This window comes from Monomorium pharaonis, chromosome 2 (genome assembly GCF_013373865.1).
Source record: "Monomorium pharaonis isolate MP-MQ-018 chromosome 2, ASM1337386v2, whole genome shotgun sequence".
Classification (NCBI taxonomy): Eukaryota; Metazoa; Arthropoda; class Insecta; order Hymenoptera; family Formicidae; genus Monomorium; species Monomorium pharaonis.
In genome coordinates this window covers 32,421,779-32,445,310 of record NC_050468.1, presented here as the reverse complement: position 1 = coordinate 32,445,310, position 23,532 = coordinate 32,421,779, and the positions used below count along the sequence as shown (strand labels likewise).

The 23,532-nt window shown below is 37.2% G+C and overlaps 1 protein-coding gene across 2 annotated transcripts in view; it reads left to right on the top strand.

Annotated features, from left to right (window-relative positions):
- The window catches only part of LOC105839886 (UPF0489 protein C5orf22 homolog), a 639,614-nt gene that overhangs the window by 114,932 nt on the left and 501,150 nt on the right, over positions 1–23,532 (top strand). The gene's annotated exons all lie outside the window — the stretch shown is intronic.

Sequence of the window (23,532 nt, the reverse complement as noted above, 5' to 3'; positions counted from 1 at the left end):
ATGTACTTCAAAATGTAGTTAATAAATTTAGAAATGTAAATCTCTATGTCTAAAATTATTAAATTTTATTGATTTAATGTGCTGCGACAGGGATCTTCTTTTCCATCTATTTCTTGATAAACTTTTTAAATCGTATCTATCAAATTTTTTACAATGCTACACAATTGTTATTAGATTATTATATATATATATAAAACCTTAAGTTTTCAAGAAGCTAAATAAAGTTATTGTTTCTCAAAAATATTGTTAAAAAATAATATATAAAGTACATAAACAATTCTAGACAATATACTAATTACATATATTATTGCGATGTGATATATAATGTATATTTGGCTAATAAAATTTATAAAACTGAAATAATATCTAACAAAATTTACTCATATTTTATTCATACACTAAATAATATGCACACTGTTAAAAAATTGTGATTAATGCTAAAGATTTACGTATTTTTAAAAATATTCTGACATTACACAGCTATTGACACAGATGTTTCAGTTGTATTAACAAAGAATTGATTACACGAGGGAGGAGAACGTTAACTTTTCAATTCTATCGTATAGTTCATTCGTTCTTGGGTACGAGCAATAGCATTTCTGGAACACATTGCATGTAACAGAATGAGAACGAAACCTTGCCCGGAGATAATGCGGACTTTTCATAAGATTATAATACGTTTCCCTTGCGTGGTCTCTCATCCTTTCACCCACCGTTTTATTCAATCATCGATCGGCCGATGAAACAATCGCCGGTCAGACGCATCGTGAATCACAAGTATAAAGGTCATTGTGAAAAGTGCAAGTAAGCAGGCGGGGATGGAGACCGCATTAATAGAGATGTGACACGTTGCCGTTGCATTGTGGGGTCTCTCTTTTCATGCTACCGCGACATATATCCTGCTTAAGTGAATGCCAAGGCCGAGTTCGTCTCTTTAGCCGAGAGTCTTTAATGCGGCCCGTATGCGCCAACGGTCGTGGCGGACACCTTTATTTAATTACAATACCCGTCTCCGTCTAAGCGTGTCTCCTTCATTTAATTACAATAGCGCGACGCACATGCAGCACATAGCACGTAGACGAAGTAATTGCCGGTTACCGTGAATAGGAGAGTAGGGCCGTTCTCTCTCTTTCTCTTCGCTTTTTTTTTTTTGTTCTAACCCTCAGCAACATTTGGTATCCGTTGGATATCTCACCGTACGTACGCGTAGGTCTTTTTCACGCATTTTATTACCGCACGATAGGCTACACATGTATATACACGTACGCGCGTATGTAAATCCTGCTGGAGGCTCGCCTATTGTGGCTATTACGTTGCCGTTAATAGCACTTCACAATGTAATTTGCGGCCCCGATCCCGTCCTCCTCTTGCTCTTCTAGTGTTCTGATGAAAAAGCGACAAGTCTTTCATACCACCGTTATATGGAGGTGAGTAACGAATGCATGAAAAGGTCAGTCGTGCTATGTATATGTAACGAATCGCGTTTGCACAAATTCTGGTCGAATTCTGTTTGTTCGTCGTAAATATCTCGTAATTCAAAGTGATTCCAATGTAATGTAACAATTAATCCAAGAAACTTTATATGCATTTATTATTGATATAATTATGTAATTATGTGTTCATTGACAAATGTAAAACGTTTAATCATAATTGTTCTCTTTGATAAAATTTATAATAATCATAACGTATAATATTAAACTATACAATGTATGTGTACAAAATTCGAGCTTCTAATAATAAGCACTTTTTATTTTATTTTTCTTTTAGCTCTTTACAACTTTCTCATTCTTGTTCTTTGACTTTCTTTATTTGAGAAAACACATTAACATTTGTAATATTTATAACATGTTTTTTAATATATGTAGTTATAAAACTTTTATGACTGTAGGTCAATTTTATTTTACACAATAAATTATTTTAATAATTTGTGAAAAATCGGAATCTAATAGATTGAAAGAAAGCTTAGTATGTCTATTTAATTATGTATGTCTATTTAAGCTTCCTATTATTATTTCTTTTTGTAACGACACATTATCGAGTTTTTCGCGTTTAATATGCAAGAAATAATAAAGATAAAATACTTTTAAATTATCTTGATAGGGACTTGGTCTAAGTCCCTATTTTGATAATTTGAAAATATTTTTTATTCTTGAATTCTCTTTATTATTTCTTGCATATTAAATGCGAGAAACTCGATAGTGTGTCGTTACAAAAAGAAATAATAATAGGAAGCTTAAATAGACATACATAATTATTCGATATTAATGACACTTGGTATAATTACTGATTATTATTCAATTATTGATATTATTTGGAGATATTCATGCTCACGCGTCGTTGGTAAATATGGGGAGGAGGATTGTAATGTGCAAGAATATTCGAATCGTATTGGTCTTCACCGTAAAAGGTCCGATATCAATCTGTGAAAATTACGTCGCGCGTGTGAGCTTCGATATAAATTCGCATGACACGCGAATAAGATCATCTGATGCCTGCAGGGCGTTGAACGGCAGCCCAGCACTTAAGCGGATAGCTGAAGCACTCATCCTGAGGGTGCTTCCGCGACGATCGATCTTTGATACGCCTGGACGTGAGCCGGCACCAATAAATGACCGAAAAATGCGGCTTTTACGAGAGGGAGAACGAGGATAGTCCGTTCGGTTTTTGTGAGGAATTACAGGGATCTTGTCGCGCTGGTCACCTCCGGCGAATGATTAAGAGTCGCCAGGGACACGGTAAACTTTATTATTTCGTAGCTTGTCCGACAGCAATTGCGTGATTTCGTTTCCGTACCTCGGGCAATGTGGGATCGTCTTCATATCCTTTGCTTTCGTTTTACAAGGAATAACAGTAATCTTTGGTTCATCGAGAGATTCTATTTATTTTTGTATTTACATATATTGTAATAAAAATTCTATTAAGGGTTCTGGTATTAAAAAAAATTTTTTAATAGTTTATTGTGGAGTGAAATTAATGTACAGCCATAAAAAATATTTTAAGACCATATGTAAAAAAGTGTCATGAATATGATAAATATTAAATGTGTTTTATTACACGAAAAAAAAAACAATAAGCAAGAATGAGAAAGTTATAAGAGAAAGAGTAAAAAGAGAAATTGATAGAATCATGTTATTTTTTTTTAATAAAATTTGTAATATACATATATATGTATTTTGCTATAATTAAACAGCCACGTAAAATTTCCAACGTTTCTAAATAGACATTAATTTGTCATTAAATATGAAACTATCAAATGTAATGTATATTTTTTAAACAACTTTTATAATTCAACTTATTTTTCTATGTATACATGAATGCCATTTTAATTGACAAGTTACAATTAAAAAAATATAAGAACTAATAGTATTAAATTAATAGAAAAATTATATTTAGCACCAAGATTCGCCGCAAACCGAATAGACGATTTTAACTTAATCTATATGTTTAAAAATATAAAGGTTATTAAAAGGAAAAATATTTAACAATTAAATAAATGAAATAGATAAGTGGAAGTCGGCGGTATAATTGTATGCAATTTTCTTCAAATAAATAATTCTTTAAATACCCTAAATTGTGAAATATACAAATATTTTGGCGCTCATTTTGCTATCTTTAGTAATACAGGTAGATTGTTAATTATAAACAGGATTGAAACAGTGATTGTTGATCTCGAATTTACAGTTTTATGCGTAAGATGACTCACACAGTTTGATCTCATTAGATACAGTTTCGCTATTTGCAAACATTCCAATAGATTTGGCAATAGATAGCACTTTAAATAAATGGGATCTTAATTAGTTAATTAGTTATTTATTTTCTAACAATTTTTTTTATATTACAAAAAAAAATAAAGAGGTAGTTTTTTTTCCACTAAGACTCATCTTTTCTTTTCTCGTACGCCACAGAGCGGTTAGGATTACAGTTTGACTATGCTATCGTACAAAATGTGTTCTTTATGAAATTTTACAGTCGACGTGTCACCATAAATTTTGTGTGTACGGGTCACGGGCGCCGACTTAACATTAGGCTCAAGTGGGAAGAGAGAATAAACAGAGAGAAGGAAGGAAAGATAAAGAGGGAAAGAGAGACGAAAGTCAGGAAGGGAAAGAGAGAAAGAGAGAGAGAGAGAGAAGGAGACGGAAGAGCGAGAGTGTGGAAGAAAGGCTGGGAGAGCAAACGAGAGGAGAACTGTTTATCTTGCTACCGGCGGTACGTATCGGTCAATATGTGCCCAGCCTCTGAGCACACAGACTGCATACGTGGATACATAGGTTCCAATTCCTCCTCCTCCTCCTCCTCCTCCTCCTCCTCTGCCTCTTCTTCTACCGAGCGCGACCGCGGCGGCATCAGTGGTGGCGGCGTCGGCGGCGATAGCGACGTTGCACGCTGACGGCGACGAAGGAGGATGATGATGAGGTGGCGGGCGGTGGTTGCCCGTGGACTTGCACATTACGTACCGCATTATGCGCGTACACAGGGAGCCTTATCTGCGCGGGCACGTCCGGGTAATTTAGTCCGGCACTCCCCACGACGTCGCTTCTTCCCTCCTCTTCCTATTCCTCGTCTTCGTCTCGTTCTCGCATCTCTCCCTCTTTCCCGGTGGTGGAGCCTACCTCCCCATCTGCTTCATCGTTCCTCGTAAAAAAAAAGAAAAAGAATAACAAGCGTCGAGCATTAATACGTCATCGCGGCCTTATCCGGAAGTAATAAGGGCTATACATTTTGTCAACCGAACCGCATCGAGATATCGTAATTAGAGCGTCGACGATTGATGACGCGCGTATTGCGGTCGCGTGCGTGTGCGAGTGACGTGATCGAAGTGTCGCAACGTGATCGAATCGTGTCTGGCGTACCTTGAGACGTTTTCGGAATAATGGGCTGTAGGGTGCGACGTTTATGTGGGATCGCGCGCGCGCGATTTACGAACGGAGTTCGCTATTTGAGAGGTTGATCGATGTCTCTCGTGCGGCTGGACGCCTAACGTCAAATGCAATCATAATTTATTTCCCCAGAAAATTACTGCGTGATATGATAATTTCGAGGTAGGCCTGGGGAAAAGGTATTAGTCTGCATTTTGAATTAATAAGAATTGCAATGTTCTTATAGACTTTTTTTTATTTTTTATCTGTGCAAATGTAATATTCTTCTTACATTTCTTCGTGTAAAATTCTTCCAAAAATTTCAGGTTTTTAGTTATAATAACTGTTTTCTATGTATCATGTTGTTTAAGAAGAAAATTTTGCCCATAAAGATATTCCTAGCAAGTATGAATTAATCGCTAAAGTTTAAATCTAAAAGTATTAACTGTATAAAGGTAACAATATGCTAGCTATTGTTAATAAAAGTCATTTTTATGTGCACGATAAGTCTCGCGCAAAAAGCCCAACTTACAATTACGGTTTGAGTGATCGTTACCTTGAAAGGGAGGTATCGAAATGTACAAATTATAATTATATTAGATATCTCCTTTACTCTTTGCAGCTGACTCTGAGATGAATGATAAGTCGTTATGTAATACCACTCGAAAATATTAAGAGCTCCTTTCACGTCTAAGGAGTTGGCGAACAAACTTTATATTGGTGCCGAGTACTTAGTAATCGCGGACTAAAATGAACGTTATTTATGAGTACAAGCTGCTATTTCGAATTCTGCGAGCCATAATTTTGCAGGGTTTCTTTTTTTACGATGTACATTGAGTATAACGGTAATCTTCTTTGTCGCGTGTACGCAGTTAGTTAATGAATTTCTTTAATTCGATATCAGCCCGAATGAGAAAGGACGAATTATTACTTCGGCAGGTGCGAAAGTGCTTGCCACCAGTGCACTTAATACGTGTGTCGTACACGAGTAAGAATGATAATGTTGCAATGTACAACTTGATTTTGTAATCAAATCGAAAGAAAAAAGAAATTTTACGATCTTAATGACATAATCAATATGAAACAATTAGCCAAAGTCATATTGATAATGGGTTGTCTTCTCTTGCAATTAATATTTAATCATTATTTATAGTGACATTGAGAAGATGCATAAAAAAAGCATTGCAAGTGTTTGCGGTTGGCGGTGCATGGTTTTTGATTATTTTGTTCACACGCGGTCTTTTCGCACGGCATTCTCGAGTTTGCGGGTAAGTTCATCCGCTTAACAACGGGTGCGTCGCGCATTTGGATGTGTACGTCACACACGCATGTGCGTTTTGTCTGTACTGTAATGCAAATCGGGTAGGTCGCGGTAGGATGCGTACACGCGGTCTTGATTTAAATCTGAAAAGTGGTCCTTTCGTACCACCGGCCGGACCATTGAGGAGAGTTAGCATGTGAAAGGAAGGTATGCCACTGGCAAGGACCTCTCTCAAGAGGTCCTTAAGAACGCCACTTCACTCTAGATTTTTCAATAATCCGTTCGGTCAGGAAGCCAACTTCAATTTTTATTTCTCATCGCATTCCCGCGTACGTCTTTAAAGGGTAGTGTCAAAGACTCCATAGAGACCTTTCTCTCTCTCTCTCTCTCTCTCTCTCTCTCTCTCTCTCTCTCTCTCTCTCTCTCTCTCTCTCTCTCTCTCTCTTTCTCTTTATATTTTATGAAACGTTCTCAGAAAAGAAAGTAGGAAATTAAACATTTTTGATATTTATTTTATTTGTAAGCGTCTATTATTATATCTACATGTTTATATGTCAATTTATATGAATCAGATCGATGACTACGTTGATCTGTTAGCACATGAGGTGTGGCAATTTTGAAACGCAGTTTTGACATTTGTATTTAAATTTTATCAATTATAATAATTCTAATCTTTTATATTTTTGGTATATGTTATTTTTTATTACGTACATTTATATTTTTGCATTAAATTATAATAGTTAAACTTATTTTTTTTTGTACAAAGAAATGAAAAATAGATGTTATTGTAGGACCGACGAATAATGTTTATATGGAGCGAAAGAATATGAAGCATGGGATAACTTTTTTGTTAAATCCGAGAGTTACTGCATACCGATACCCATTCATTTCTGGATGAAATAACCGTGTTTGCGCATTCCTCAATTATACCAATTCAGTTCCACATTTGCGCTCGCGTGCTTGTCCTATCGATTCATAAAGTATCTCGGAAAAGTCATTTGATGAGAAGATGACTGGGCAGGGACGACATACGGATGTCGTGACTTCATTATCTTGATATTACTGCGAAACGAGAAAATAAAATTACTCCGTGCCGTCTTATTCTGTATAGTGGGGCATATATGCGCCAGCTGATAGATGGAATGTATATATTTAGGAGGGCAATTTCTGCCGTAATCCTTCTGCCTTTCCTTCGTTAGTATAATAACGTATTAAAAAAAAAAAACCCGAAACATTTTTATATTATTAGCTGCGAGCGTATTTATGATTGCCGCTGAACGCGAGGCTCAATTGGAGCCGGAGTGCTTATTCCGGCGGTTCGATTCGATGAATTGCCATTGCGCTCTCGTTGACGAGCGCATATGCTGATTATTTACGATACAATCTTATTTTTCTGTACGGTACTCTTTCGATATCTGCACCGTCGTCGCCATCGTCGGATAATAACCTCTGATGTGCGGCACGTTGCGACGTGGAAGTCAGGCCTTCCAGCAGCGTGGAGTTGCGAGACGAAGCGACCACGCGGCAACATGCAAACGACGTCCCGAATCTTTTGCATCTCTCAGAAGGTATAGGTGCCTCCTGGGTTCCGCATCCCGCGCGAGATGACGGGCCTGAGAAAAATATCCGCGCGGCGCGGCGACGCATCGATATTTTCGTCGGCATGCAAATTGGACGGAAGGGTATATGTGGGAATTTTCGGGACCTCACGTGGGACACGCCCGGACCTCACCGGGTTAAAAGACGGTGACGAGAAACAGTAGGAAAAAAAATTATTGTGCAGCCGTCCCCTCCCCCCCCCCCCCCCCCTCCCTGTCGACGGTCCCCCTCGGCCCACTCGGGGTTGCGTTCCGACCGTTTTTTTTTTCTGCGCCGATGTCACGGCGGTGCATAAGAACTGCTGCTAATTATACGAGAACATATACCTGGTCCACGAGATATAATATGCTAAACTCACGGCATTATGCGCGTGACAATTCGGGTACACGCTAGGGACAAATGTTGGGAAGTGGGCTGGGCGCCTACCTGAAGCGCAAGCGACGTTACAGACAATGCTGTGCGTTAGCACACGTTAGAAAATTCTATTTCCGCTTGTCGTGTAGTATCACCGCGACGTCACGGTTCGTTAGTCCCCTCCAGTTTGGATGGTCCACTCAACACTGCCATGTCGAATAATTCTTTTCCTCGACTTTCAATAGAATATCTTTATCGAAATTAATAATACGATTTATTCGTCTCTAGCCTACACGGTGAAAATTTAGTATAAAAAAAGTACTATGTAGCACGGTAGCATGAATTATAAGAATTATACGTATACAAGTAGTCTAAATACTATAACAATTTTAAAAAAACAATGAAAATTTTGATAATTCTTTCATGGTACGTGTAATTTATAATTTCTGCGTGTAATACTCTAACTTTTAGAATAAATGTAAAAACATGTGTACTTATTATATATACTAATAATAATATTACTAATAATATATACTAATAATAAAATAAAAATAATTAAGAAAGAAGGAGAAAGCAATGCAGCAAATATAAAATTATTAATAAATTAAATTATAAAATTTTGTTATGTCTTATCATTCAAAATATGGTAGTTTTTGTAAACTGTATTAAGAATATAATGAATTAATTTAGCTAAGTTAAAAGTTACATCAACAGAACAAAAAATTAATCTAGTTAAAGTTACGTTAAGATTAAATTAACTTAAAGTAAAAATTAATTTTGAAAAGTATCATTTATATTAAATATATATTAAAAGTCTTATAATTTATTATGTTAGATTACCAATAAATTTATAATATTGACGATCAAATATATTTAGTATTTTATTTGTAAACTAAATTTATATAAAATAACAAGAAAATATTGTTTTTATGCTAGGACGTTTCTTTAATAATTTTTTTTGGACATATGAAACTTTTATCTTGAGAAAAAAAGTTAATGTTTACATGTTTCAAGAATAATTGGTTAAAGTTAAAAATTAAATTATTGAATTAATTAAATTAAGTTTAAAGCTATTAACTTTTTAATTTTATTATTAACTTTTAACTTTTTAACTAATTATTAGCTGTCCTGCAATTAATTAATAACATTACTACGATTATACATTTTTGTGTTTTTCTTCCATTAAAACGTCTTTTTGATAGTGTTTTAGTGCTACGAGATCATCAAAAGAATGTAATGTCACACCACGCGTGTTCGTTGTCCGCGCTCGTTTTTCGATACCATACGATCGATCATCGAACATCGAACATCGAATCAAACCCTTTGTGTCCCACAAAGCAACACCGCCTATAAATCCATTCTGCATCGATCCACCTTGTACACGAGGGCGTGCGTGGCAGGCGATCGGGCTAAAATGACGATTATGCTTCTGGATTGTGCTTCCGGGTGTACAGGTACGCGCGTACGCACGTCCCGCAAAACACGCATCGCGCTTTCGAGAACGCGTTAACTTTTAAAGTCTCGCCTCCCTTTTGAACTCTGTCTCTCTCCCTCACCCTCTCCGCGAACGAAGCCGCGTTCGCACACAATACACAAGCCAGGACACGACAATCGAGCCTGCAGGCAAACAGAGAGAGAGAGAGAGAGAGAGAGAGAGAGAGAGAGAGAGAGAGAGAGAGCCACTCTTTGAGCTGCCAATGAAATATACGATTACGAGCCGCACGAGGACCAGAGGTCGAGTAGGGATCCATAGATCACCGATTGGAAAGCACATAAGGCCCCGTCAATGGGATCGGCGTCACTTCGGGTTACAAAAGGCGCAGGTTCCACACCGGCGTGTTCGCAGGGGCTCGTTAACCCTAAAGGCGGGTTTGCCGGTCCCTTCTCAGGTTGCCCAGGTGGGTCGCGATGGGATGCCGGGATCGAGTGCTCGATCAGTTTCCTCAGAGCTTCGCGAACCTCGTCTTCTCTTCTTCGTCGTTACCCGAAGTTCGAGAGCTGTTTTCGAGAGCGACTTTGTTTTAATCGCGGTGCGCTAATACACAAGTGATTGCATACCTTGGAAGTAATAAGAGTAAAGTGATAATATATTCAAAACGTATTGAAAATTTGTTTGTTTGTTTGTTTGTACCGACGTTACGAATGTACAAATTGCATCGTTAAAACATTTGATTTTACGTCTTTTAATTGGAAGATTTTACAAGTTACAGAGAAATTCTTCTTTCCTGCCGTTCCTATTTATTAGTGATAAATGTGTCTCATTATTATTTACAGTTATTGCATGACCTATCGGTTATCAAAATTACTGTAAATTTTTTGGTTATCTTTAAAGAGAAAAAGAGAGAAAGAGAGGGAGAGTTTTTAATCAAATAATTTAAACTTGTAGATGTCAAGTAAGCGTTTTGACGGGAAATAAGTTATTCATAGAACAATTCGGGACAGAGTATACCTTTTTTGGGTCGTGCTTATGTGAAAGAAGAGAGAGAGATAGATTAAAGTGAAAAACCCAAAAAATTAATATAAGGAAAAACACAAGTGTAGAACTGTGATTAGACAAAGTTTTATTTTTATTTGAAAGAACGTATGAATTATCAAAGACAGCATCGGCAGATGAGAATACGAGAATGAGAGCGAATGATGGACAAAAGGACCTGCACAGTGTTAGTGAATGTGAAGATGTCAGTATACGCGTTGCGCGAACTTAGTAATGAAGTGACAAATATATCCCAACGATTATCGTATTTGCTAGCTGTTATTAATTCCATTTTGTATTACATGATTTTAATTAATATTAAAAACAATTATTTCAGCGATGTAGATATCTAATTCTAGTCGAATCAGGTAAAAACTAGGAACTGAAACGCGCTGTTTTACTTTACCACTGGTTAATCTTAGCATAGCCTGCTATTTAAATTAAATCTCCTTTGGTATAAAATATGTTTTCGGAAAGAGCAACAATTAACGGAGAATTCCAGAGGAATTGTAAGATTTGAAGCTACACCGGTACTTACTGCATATATTAGTGAATACATATTCGCATTTACACACACGCACACACAAGCCGGCACAACGTAGCGATCATCAAGGGAATGCAGCAAGAGAGCTAAGTGGTCGGTCGCGGGCAGGAGTGAGTAAAATTATCGCACGGTTTATTGCATAATAAGTGCATGATTGATGCAACTGTTTGAGGAGGCCGGCCGGTCGCCGAGCTAGCCGGGTGAGCGTGTGCGAGCCGTATTTACGATGTTTTTCCCCGTGGTGGAGTATCTCGTTGCGGTATTCCGCGTTGCAAAATTTACGTCCTCCGCGACATAGATCTAGGATCTCTCATCGCGCCCACTCGCGCGCGCGGTCCACTCCCCGTATTCCTCCGTCCATGTAAACGAGAACCGCGCGCTCGAGTGCGCCTGCCCACTCGACTCGCTCGTAGAATGTCGCTCACGTACGTTAAATACGGGCACGTGGAGCGTGCCGGTGCGGTGCCGTGCCGCTCTCGCTACTTTGTGCCTCGCGATGCGACGAAACGGCGCACCGCGCGTAAACCACTCGTGTTATGACACCGGTCGGAGAGAACGGTTCCGATCCGCGCGTGTAGTCGGGCGACGTATCGCGTTTACGGCGTGTAATTTTACAAGGAGGAAAAGAGAGAGATATATACATATATATAGAGATAAATATATATATATAGAGCTTTTGCGCAACTGATATAAATCCGCGAGGTACAAGCGCGCGATCTACCGCGCGGATAAGAGCGCCGTTTTTCATGCTCGCGCGAGAAACGGGAGTTGAGTGGACGAGCGATGGCATAATCAGAAAATCCTGCCTCAGATAGAAACGCCACACGCGGTTCCAAGTGTAGACATGGTAATTCGTGGATAGGAACGGGAATGCGCGCATTGTTAGCCGTTATCCCTCGAGGAAATTCCGTCTTCGCCGTTCGTTCAGCTCTTCCCAGGAACGAGATAACAGGGATTACAATATTTAAACAATATCGCGGCAATATCGAATTTTTAAGATTTAAACAATTTTACTTATATCAAGCGGTAAGATGAATTTATTTCTTACATTATTCCGTTAATTCTTTTTTAATTTGAGATGGCTGAGACAAAACGTTTCTTTCACGAGTTCAACATATGTGAAGCCGGTAGCAATATTTAACTAGTAATTGCCGGCAAAACACAAATTCTCACGGAAGAATTTATTTCTCTTCAATATATTTTAGAATTTATATCGTCTCAGATCGGTGAGCACAATATACGCGATCTCCCTTCTTACGAAGCCGACATTACTGCCTACGTACGTGTCAACTCGAGACAACGAGCTTTCAACCTTTTGTACGCGTGACAGCAAAGCGCACCACGAAATGTATATGCGTGGGCATACGTTTGTAACCCGAGCCACGTGGAATTTGTAGCTGCATGATCGATGAAAGACGTATGATCTTGTATCTAGCGGAGAGAATATGCATTTTATAGAGTGTTTGCATGTTACAGTTTCATATCTTTGTTAAAATAAAAATGTAATAAATTGCAGAAAGTTGTAATAAGTTGTAATTCTTTATTGTGAAAAGTTACGCGTATTATAATTATGCCAATATACAAATATTGCTTAAAAAATAACGATTTTATAATAATTACTGTGTAATATATTGCATATTTTTCACTTTTTTCTCTTTAACAGAGAAGACGGTGATATTATGGCTCACCAACTATGGATTACTAAACTAAAAACTAATTTCATCAATAATCACTAGAATGTGTCATCTAATATATAACAAAGATATTACGAATGGTCATAATACTTACACTTTCTTTTCTATATATCAAAGATGAAATTAAAAAGTTATTTTTAAATTTATTTTTAATAAAAAGCAGCAATGAGAGATTACTGTTTTATTTAATTAATATACTTTTGTTATATAAATTTATGAGAGTAGGAGAGAAAGAGAAGAAATTTGCAATTATAATAACAAATTGTTATATTATACGTTCTCTTCTCATCGCCAAAATCTTGGTAATGTAATTTCTCACAGGGACATATATCATTGCTGTGATGCATGTGGAATGCTATGCCGTAAATACACACGTGCGTCTGTGCCGAATTTATCATATAAGATCGAGCGCTGGAGCTCGAGCCTCTCATACAGTATCATCTGACACAACATGGAACTCTATTCCGTAGAAATCTTAAGTATCGCTAAACACTACGTTTCTCTCTCATTTCTAATTTCATCAAAATATTATAATAATGATACAATAGCATTTTGTCGCAACTTTGTGTAATTATCGCAAGGCATGTAAGGTAGAATATGCTTTTAATCCTGTCGATGTTTAATCGATTTATTCATATTCGTTAAAAAAACTTGATAGAAAATTAAAGAAAATTTTAATCCGAAAATAGTCCACTGTCGTACACTTTCAAATCTATTATTTACTTGTTATGACATTTGCTTGTTGCACGAGATGTGCAATTCAGGACGGCTTAGAAAAGTCGTCATGTTCAGCAGAAGACGGAACGTGACTTCTTCGACATCTTTTACTCCGCGTTACTCCCTGCTGAGGATGCATATTTTCGCGTAAACAGGTTGGAGCCGCACGGAGAGGATGTTTATGAGATGGCATCATATAATTGCGTCCGCATACATATTTTATCGCAGGATGCATCGGTACATGCAGGATGCAAAGACATAGAGCTAATAAGTTAGACGTATGAAGAAAAATTATGCGCGCGCTTCTTTTCGAGTTAGCTTAAACGGCGACTGGCTTTTTGTCCGCGTCGAGAAGATTACGAGGCATGCAACTCACAACCGGCGACTCGGCAACAAGGAGTCCCCTTGTATACACCATACGAGTCGTACCACTGGAGTACGTCTCAATCATTCGTTCACGAGCACCACGTGGTGGCATACCAGAGGACGCTGTTCTGACCGTGCATTGAGCAAACCATGTTCTATCATTAGCATGCCTTTTCATAAAACTTGTTTCGTACGGCGTAAATTCCATTTCCCGACCATATTATTATAGTATATATTAGAAATCGAGCGAGAATTGCAGGCGCCAGAATTTTCGATGTTAATGAATTGTCAGGAAAATTGCGAATCGATATCCACGCTTGACTCTCATTTCCCTTCCTTTCAATTATTATTATTATTAGGAAAAAGGTAATATCCTTCAAGATAAAATTATATGTTATGAAAAATACGTCTTGGAATGTTACAAACATTAATTTGCGATTTGAAAAAAAATATGAGAAAAATATTAATAGGCGAATTAAATATTAGAAGAAAGTTAAATTTAAAATTTTGTTTACTACTATAAATATGAACCGATTAGTATGACTGAAATGTTACGTACATATTTTAACGTATAATTATGGTGAGTGTACCATAATAACTTATAAATTATTCATGAAGGTTACTTCAAAAAATATTTTATTAATTACTTATTTTTTTTTATTTGTATTGCCTGTATGATAATCCATAATTAGGATAAGATTATAAAAATTGGCACGTGAATTCTCGCTTGTTTTTAAACGAAAGAAACTTTGCTTTCTAGAGATGGAATTATCGCTGACAGGGAATTATTAGATCGGTATTTTTACGAATCAATAGAAATTTAGTATTTAATTAATTATTAGACGCAATTGAAATTGAAATTCTGCACGAGTACTTGAATCTAATCTAAATACCTACGTATCGACGCAATCTTCCAAAGTAGACACTTGCTGGCTCATCACATCCTACAGATGCTTTCTCACGAACCCGTTTATGTCCCTTGGGTCCATTTGCTTCGCGACGTCTACAGGCACTCAGCGCACATTTTGCAGTAGCCATTCGATTATATCGGTTGTATATGCCATCCATTTAAAATTTATCAACGATACTGTCGATGCATTAATGCGCGCCACCCAAGAGTCCATTCATGTTTTTCTCGATTCGACTTATCGACTGATTTCTGTTCAGCATGGATGAATGGAATTTTTTGCTTTTGATAGGAACACGAGACTTATGAAATCGTTATACCGTCTGGTAGAATTATATCGAGGTCGTCATTAAACAGAAATAAAAATTTGACGAATCAATAAGGTTTCTACATCTCAGAACTGAGAGATTGTTTTAATAATTGCTGAATTTTTAATTAAGATTTGATTGGCTTATGATTATCTTTGTGAAATTATAAATAAAACTGTATAAAATGAGATAGAAAAGAAATTTTCTGGTGCTGAAAAGTATTTGAACGAAATTAGATTTTACGTGAAACGAGAATGATAATTAAGAAGAAAAGTGATTTCTTTTTAAATTAACTGAAAAATGATTCATTTACGTTATTCGCCGATAGGATGCAATAAAGATTTACGAGGTCTGTACCAAACAGGTTACAGTGGGTTACGTGAATCACGTTCGCGTCGTGCAATGTAATCTGATCACATTTGTGTGGGCATGAATTGCATGATGAGTCTGTGAGATGGAAAAATAAATCGCTCAAGTATAATAATCGCGCAATATGATGATAATATTTTATTTTGAATGATAGCGATTGTGTTTAAAGGTAGCAATAATATTTAAAATTTGTTTGAAAGATTATTGCTGTATTATTAAGTATAAAATTATATGAAATTAAGTTTAAATTTGAAATTTTGAATTGTATTTTGATTTATTGATATCAACTTTGGCAAACAAAGCTCTTATTATTTATTAACACTACTTTTACTTAAAAAAATTTGAATTCTTATTTTAGAGTTATAATCATAATAAAAATACTTGTAAAGAAATATTAAAATGTTATAAGAAAATGACTTTGCGCTAATATTAAAGATATTAGCGCAAGATAAAAATATTATGTTTTTAAATTGGTTAAAGTAGTATGTAAATTATACGTTTATATTGAATAGAGAATGTAGAAAAAACAAATGCTAATCATTACCGACACTACTTTCCGTCATTTATCCTGTCGATCTTTAAAGTAATATTTATAATCAATACATTTCAATAAGAGTACCGGAAATATTTCAAGTCTTTCTGGGTAATTATCTTTTCTCTTTCTTGTCAAATGTAAAATACGAATAAAATTGCAGATGTTTATATAATCGCGTTAAATGATAGAAGAAGAGTCAGAAGAAGAGTCTTTTATATCTTATGTATGTAATAATAACAACGGATAACTATCATACGGTAAATGAATCTACAACGATCGAATATTAATTTATAAATCAGATACCAATTTTGTGAATCTTTTTAATTAAAAATGATTTTTGACAGCTATTCAGTTTCATAGCGATTGTGGAAAATAGTTACAGATTTGTTTCGCCTATAAAACATAAAGTTTTTAAGTTAAAGTGACAAAAATAACTAGATATTAAATAGAGGAGAATATTTTACCTTTTAAATATGTCGTAATAATCGATACGCCTTCGAGTATTTTCTTGATCTCATTTGAGATTTCTTATATAAATAATTTTGATATTAAAAGTCCACCAGACACAATAAGAATATTATATTGAGGATAAATCGCTCGACATTGATTATTAAATTCCAGAAAATTATTATTACATAAATAAGTAATTTGTATATTTGTAGGTATATAATATAGTATATATTTTGTAGAATAAAATTTATGTAAATATTTATAATTTAGATATATTATTAAATTTTTAAAAATTTCGAGATGTTGGAGATAGGATACTCTTATCCATGTAAACTTTACAAACCTTATACTTTGGAGCAAATATTTGTACGTTAATTTTATTATTTCAAATAATGATTACAACACATTAAAAATCGTAATTTTTACTTTTTAAAGATATTTTTATTACATTATTTTTTTATTTGATACAAATTTATCTAATTTTGATATAAATAGACGTCTTTAGAGAAAGTTATGAGTTTTGTCAAATATGTTTAAAGGTTTTAATATTTCAGAGTCTATTAATTTAGCTTAATTTCTACATTATTTAGGGTGATATTTTTGTTGCGCAGATTAATTTATTTTTAATACGTGCTCACTCTGAATTTTCGACACGTCGATAGAGTTGCCCATACTTCGATCCCCGAGTTGAAGGATCGGAGTCATGGTGATTCAGCTGTTTCTTGCCCCTACGATCGGTTGACGCTTACCAAACCGGTCCTGCAACGGGTACTGGACCATCAGTGAGGAATGGTAAGAGGAGAAGGAAGGATCTTCGAACTTTGCCTGACGTCACCGCCGAGGTCAATGTCACCTCGTTGAATCAGTGCAAGAACTCGCGTAACCACTCGCATAATAACAATCGAATTCCTTTTCAAGTTTGATTATCTTTATGTTTCTAAAAGAGTTTCAATGTTCTTTTTTTCAGTAATAAATAGAATAGAGATTGAATTGAGTTACGACTAAGAAATTGTAGGCTTTCAACTAATTTGAACTGTTTAGAGAAGAGAAGCTACATATTTTTCACGATAACGTTTTATAAAATGTAATTAATTATATAAAAGTACATATTAAGAATAAGAGCAATATTTTATATCCTGTTCCGAGTTCTGAGGTATATTTTGACCGTTAAACAGATGATGATGACTGCTAATGAATTTCAAATTTTCTGGCATGCAGTCAGAAAAAGATCCTTGCTTCTAATTTTATGATTCTTCTGCCTTGACAATCACTTTGATCTTTGAGAATGATTACATCGAGAAGTTCGTTGTCCCACTTTCAACCCTCTCCATGATACTGCACCTCCCTGATTCATCCCCACTATTGGGCTCTGATCCTCCCCGATGCGGAGAGGGATAACGGGGAGGAAAAGAGCGAGAGAAACTACCTTCACGATCAATACGGTAATGACGGCCGCGCCGGGATGTTACCATGCTAAGCGTTTCGCTGTTTTATGCTCGCGATTATGCTGTGCCCTCGGTTCTTAGGCTTTCTGAACTTGAATCGCGATAGGGCGACCGATCTTTTCCTCCCTTATCGAGTCTTCTCCTCCTTCATTTCTTAAACTGCGGACAACGGCATTTTGCTGATGTCTGTAAAATCAAATGCGCTGACATATAACCATAACTGATGAATTCAAAATATTAGAATATTAAAACTAAAAATGGAATTACGTGAATTTTTTAGATATTACATTTTATTTATTTATTTATATAATAAACATGATTTATGAATTATTTGAATAATTATATTTTGTAAGATAAAAACATATCAAAGACAAATCAGAATCGTGCAAAATCTTTGCGACTCTTATGGCTTGTTTATGAGAATCGCTCTCCTTTCTTTATGAGGATTTGTGCCACACGAACCACGGGCAAAATAATCGATCGAGCTTCATCCTTTGAAAATTGGTCCGGTAAAGTTGGGAGTGCTAGCTGATCAACGACGAGCTGACACTAAGCCCTCAGAGTCAGCGGCCGACAGCCGTAAGTTCGCGGATGCTTTGGGGCCGTACGATGAAGCGTTTCCTTTCTATGAGCAATGAGGCGAAAAATTGCTGACCTCCTCCCGCCCCGCGTCGCCGATTGGTTGGCCGAAGTTACCTACGTCGTCCCAACCCCTCATACGATTTTCCAATACCTCGTTCCCTATCATCCCCATCACCGCAGAAACGATTTCGTCTTGTTATGAACCCTCCTCTTGATGACACGATTCTATATATATATAGTTTAGGAAGGTATAATACATTTTTTTAGACGTACTTTATTTGTGTCATGCGACTATTATAGATGAATACAAGTCGTGATTTTTTTTTAACTATTATAAAATTGTTTTAATTCTTGTATTGATGGAATGGAAATTTAATCCGATGTATTAGTAATAAATTTTGCTAAAAAAATTATACTTAAGTGTATATTATATCAAGTTCAATTATTTATATAGGATTATATCTGAGTTATTTTATAAATTACGTTTCTTCAACGATAAAAAATGAAAATGAAAGAAAATCAATAATAGTTCGTAAAAAATAATTTCTTTGTTTCACAAAACTATACGCTATCTCAATAATTTTTCTAATTTTCTGCAAACTTTAAATTTGATTCTTTTGCCTTTTGCAAATTAATCTACAAGAGATTATTGAAGACACTTTTGTATGTTCCGTAATTGTTTACGTCGAGGTCAGGATCGTGAGAAACAAAGTCAAAGTAGTTTGGAAACACCGACCGCAGTAGTTCAGGTTGCCGATTAATTTTCTGGTGGGCTCTCACGTTTATCGCCTGCATTGGTGGGCGACGCTGATAGAGGGAGGGGGTTCTCTTCGGGAGCGTAGAGGACGACGAGGGTGATTAGCAGAGTCCGCATGCGCCGTCTCTTCGGCTTCTCGTTGCAGCGGTAGCGGCAGCAGCTAGCAGCAGCTAAGACCGGGGGCGACTCAAACCCCCCTTTTCGCGAGCGAGGGGGGGGGGGATGGCCGAGGAAGGGACCGCCGCGGGGTGACGCACGAGGGGAGGCGCGAGGGGAGGAGGAAGCAAATTAATACGGGCGAGCAAGAGGGTCCAGCTAACGAACGAACCGACGCCAAGTCTAGTGCCGACCAGCGCCGCGACGCCTCGCAATCCTCTCTCTCCCTGTCTCTTCTCTTCTGTTCTGTTCTCGCTGTTCACCGTATTCAACAACAGGACTGTCTCAGCGCGTCTCGAATCTCGACACTCGGCGTTCGGTAATAGCGCAAAATCGAGCTCGGGCAAATCAGCTTCAGCGGGGTGAGGTACGCGTCACGTACAAGTGAGCAGTGTGAGCCCCGCGAGTCGATGGACCAATCGCCCCTCACTCTCGCGAGGAGAAAGCTAAGTCCATGTCGTCATCCCGTTGAGCGCCGAGCCTCTCGCGGCGACGGTGAAGTGTGAAGGTACCCCTTGCGACGACACCGATCATGACAGTGAAGGATGGGGGATGCCTTTTTGTCTTTCTTTCATACCGCGGGCGATTGTACGAAACCGCATGTACGTATCGTGCAAGGACTAACGATCTCCTCGGGATTCGGGCGGTTGATGATCCTAACGGTGTCGCGCAATCTCGTTTCATATTCTCCGTTACGAACGTCAGAACGTTAGCGAGATGCGTATCTGTTGTGAATATAGGCTTTCAAAAATATTTTTCTAGATTCCTTCTAGTATTTTTATTTATTCTATTTTATTTTGATACTTTTTATTTTATATGAATGGTGAACGCGTGGCATGTTACGAAGCCTTTTATTTTACGCGATACATTCTGAACTCTGATACACATTTTATTTTTCGTACGTCGTATGTTTCGTAAATTATGAACTTATCCATGTCGTTGTTAGCTACATTGTATAACTCATACGTAGATCAAAATATATTATTTTTAATTACACAAATAATGTGAAACTTTTTTTTTAACGAAATAATACACGCGCGTGTGTGTGAATATTTGTTTGTTCTGAACTATTGCAGAGTATTGGGATAAATTTTAATACACGTGTGTAAGAGCGGAAGAGTGAAACATGCAAAACCCGTCGGAGAAAATGGTAGCAATGAAGCACACAGCGTTTAACACGGTGTTAATTAGGCTTTACTTGAATAGCGTCATTAAACGTGTGCTTTCGAGTAACATAATTCCGCTCTGAATGATGCATTTTTTTTTTCTCATGCTCCGCTACTTCGCAACTTTATGCCTGTCAAGATTACAACCCACGCTAATTTAGTGTGTGTAGAATTAAACGAAGATTCTCAAACGAAGAGAAAAATGAGAATAGTACGATTATCACAATGTGCCAATTATGTGGCCGAAACCAATTAGGGATTACATTAATTTTGCGTTTTTCAGTGAAATACTCTTTTGCAGATGTTGTTATTAGCTTTCTAATTTTTTAAATCATTGTGAATTTAACATTACATGTTTATAGCGATTTTTGTTTATTATATATCGTGGCTATTGCAGTTTGTTTCTTGTCGCACGTCAATGTGTCTTAATATCATCCACTACTGACATCTATAAACTTCGACTCTCGCGATCCCATTCCGCCATGTTTATGCGATACATGCCTGTTAAGTTATTGATGTATCATGAATAATTAACTACTCGAGACTTATACATTTTTCTATGAAATTAATGATGTAAATGTTGTTTTGTATAGTATTTGCGTTGAAAATAAATGCATTAAGATCCAGTGCCGCCGTTTGTAATTTTCTAGTATACCATATTATATGTCGTGTTCGTTTTTTGTAAAAATTAAAGAAATTGTAATATATATATATATATAGCACGAAATTGTTTAAGCACGATACTAGATTGTTACTTTATCAATTTCCTCTCTCAGGACGGTCACCAATTAGTTTTCTAATATTCAATTTTCCGATATTTAAAATAAGTAATGTTTACGTTCCGACAGTATTCCAGTCGAAGGTCTTATTAAGATCCAAGGTCTTCGTATCGCGGAGACGACGGAAAGTCCCCGTAGTATCATTTTAATTAAACGAAATTCCGCGTGCAACAAAGGGCGGCAAGCCAGCCGGATAATTCGAAAGGGCAGATACGTGCTTCCTGGTTGGTCGAGTTTATAGACGCGGGTGGGTGGTGGTTGGTGCCGAATAAGGAGGACGGCGGGGAGAAACGGAAGCGGTTCTCTAGGGTTTCCCCGGGGGTGACTAGGCGCTGAAGGGAGACGGCGGCGGAAGAGAGGAAGAGAGAGAAAGAAAGAATGGCAGAGTGCGAGAAAGAGCGAGGGGAAAGAAAGGGGGAGAAGAAGAATGAGAGCGTGAGCAGAGGGACAAGAGTGAGGGAGAGACTGGAGTGGGATCGATAAAGGGAGTGTCGGCATGAGAATGGGACAGAAGGAACGCGACAGGGGTGGCTCTCGCATCACCCGAAAGACGATCTTAAACGGGTCAACGCTGTCGAAAAATCGATTGCGTAAAGATTCCGAGGCTAAATTCGACGGGAGACGTTGGGATGAATTAATTTCCGATACAAAGAAACAGATAATGTTTCCCATAATCACACACGTAATCTTTATCTTCTTCTAATTGTTCAAACTTTTAAAAGAGCAAAAGAAGAAGAGTTTTAAATATGAGATTATAATTAATGGTGAAAAAATTTATTTTTAATCCTTCAGGAAGATTAATTATTTGAAGCAGCCACGTTCAGCAAACAGTTATTAAGTTAATTAGGAGCTTAATCGCATCGACGTTGTATTCTTGACATGCGTTTATGTAGCAAATATAAACAGGACGCAAGATAGAATACAAACAATAGACAATAATGTATGAATTTTTTTATCACATTACTTGCCAAGATGCTAGTGTCCCTTTGACGACCGTTTCGTCACTTGTCATGAACGACGTGGCGTAATTCTAGATGAATTAAAAAAAAAAAGATTTTACCGCAAAATAAATAAACATCGCGTTACACCACATTTCTTATCTTTCGTCCGAACCAGCACGATAATTATTTCAGATCTTACGTCAGATCGGTAACGGTCTTCTCATAATTATTACCATCCGTACGTCGCACGGTTATTGCTGTATTATTGCACCATCGTCGGCACGTTAGTGCCGCCTATCCGCCATTAACCACCCCGCCATTTGTTAACGTCGCGCGGATAAATTTATCGTACTTTAGTGCGAGGCGTATACTTTCCGCAATACGTACCTCCTAATGCCCGTTTCTCCTCCTATCCTCCGGCACGTAATGGATGGCTGCTGAATATCGGCGGTCAAGATGGATTTCTGGTCTTCTGGGCAGTGGCGACACTGAGACTTCCTCTAGAACGACGTTGACTAATTGATGCCCGTGGGCGTCAATAATTTAGAACATAATAATTGAAGAGAAAAGTGTACGAAAATGACACGTAACATTTCCAGCGTTTTACAGTTATTAGCTTTAATGTCTGTACAATTATAAGGAACGATTTTGAAGAGAACATGATTAGACGCGGACTGGAGCACATAACGAATTGATTTTATCACCGATGAAGTAATGGATATTAAACGTTGTTAATAAAAAATTCAGTTTATGCGTGGGAATAATTTTTTCTTCTTGAAAATCTGTTTTTTCTCTTCTCCATTCTCTCCCCTCTTTATTTAAGGTATCGTCGTGTATTTGTTTTCTAAAATATATTCTATATAAATGAAATTTTGCAGATAGTTATTTTTGCTAAGAGGCACGCAGAAATTTGTTTTAAGGTGAGATCGAATTATTCCGACGTGACGGAGAGTTCACGATATTCGAAGTTATATGAAACAGGGGCATCAGCGAGGGATGGGATAATCCTTGCAGGCGGATTATTCGGGATTCTCCTTGGCTTCGAAGTAAAAAGAAACGGGGCCGACGAAGCTCGCCACTTTCTCGCGGAAGCCTCCGCCCTTCTGCCAACTTCTCCTGATATATTGTTCCCTCATCCCTTCTTCTTCCGCCGTTTTACCCTCCTCGCAATACCCAGTCAACGCACGCTTACTTATACGCAAGCGACGGCGGAGCAATTCCTTGAGTTGCGTATTAAAAGTTTTATGTTAATCAGTAGATGTGCTATATG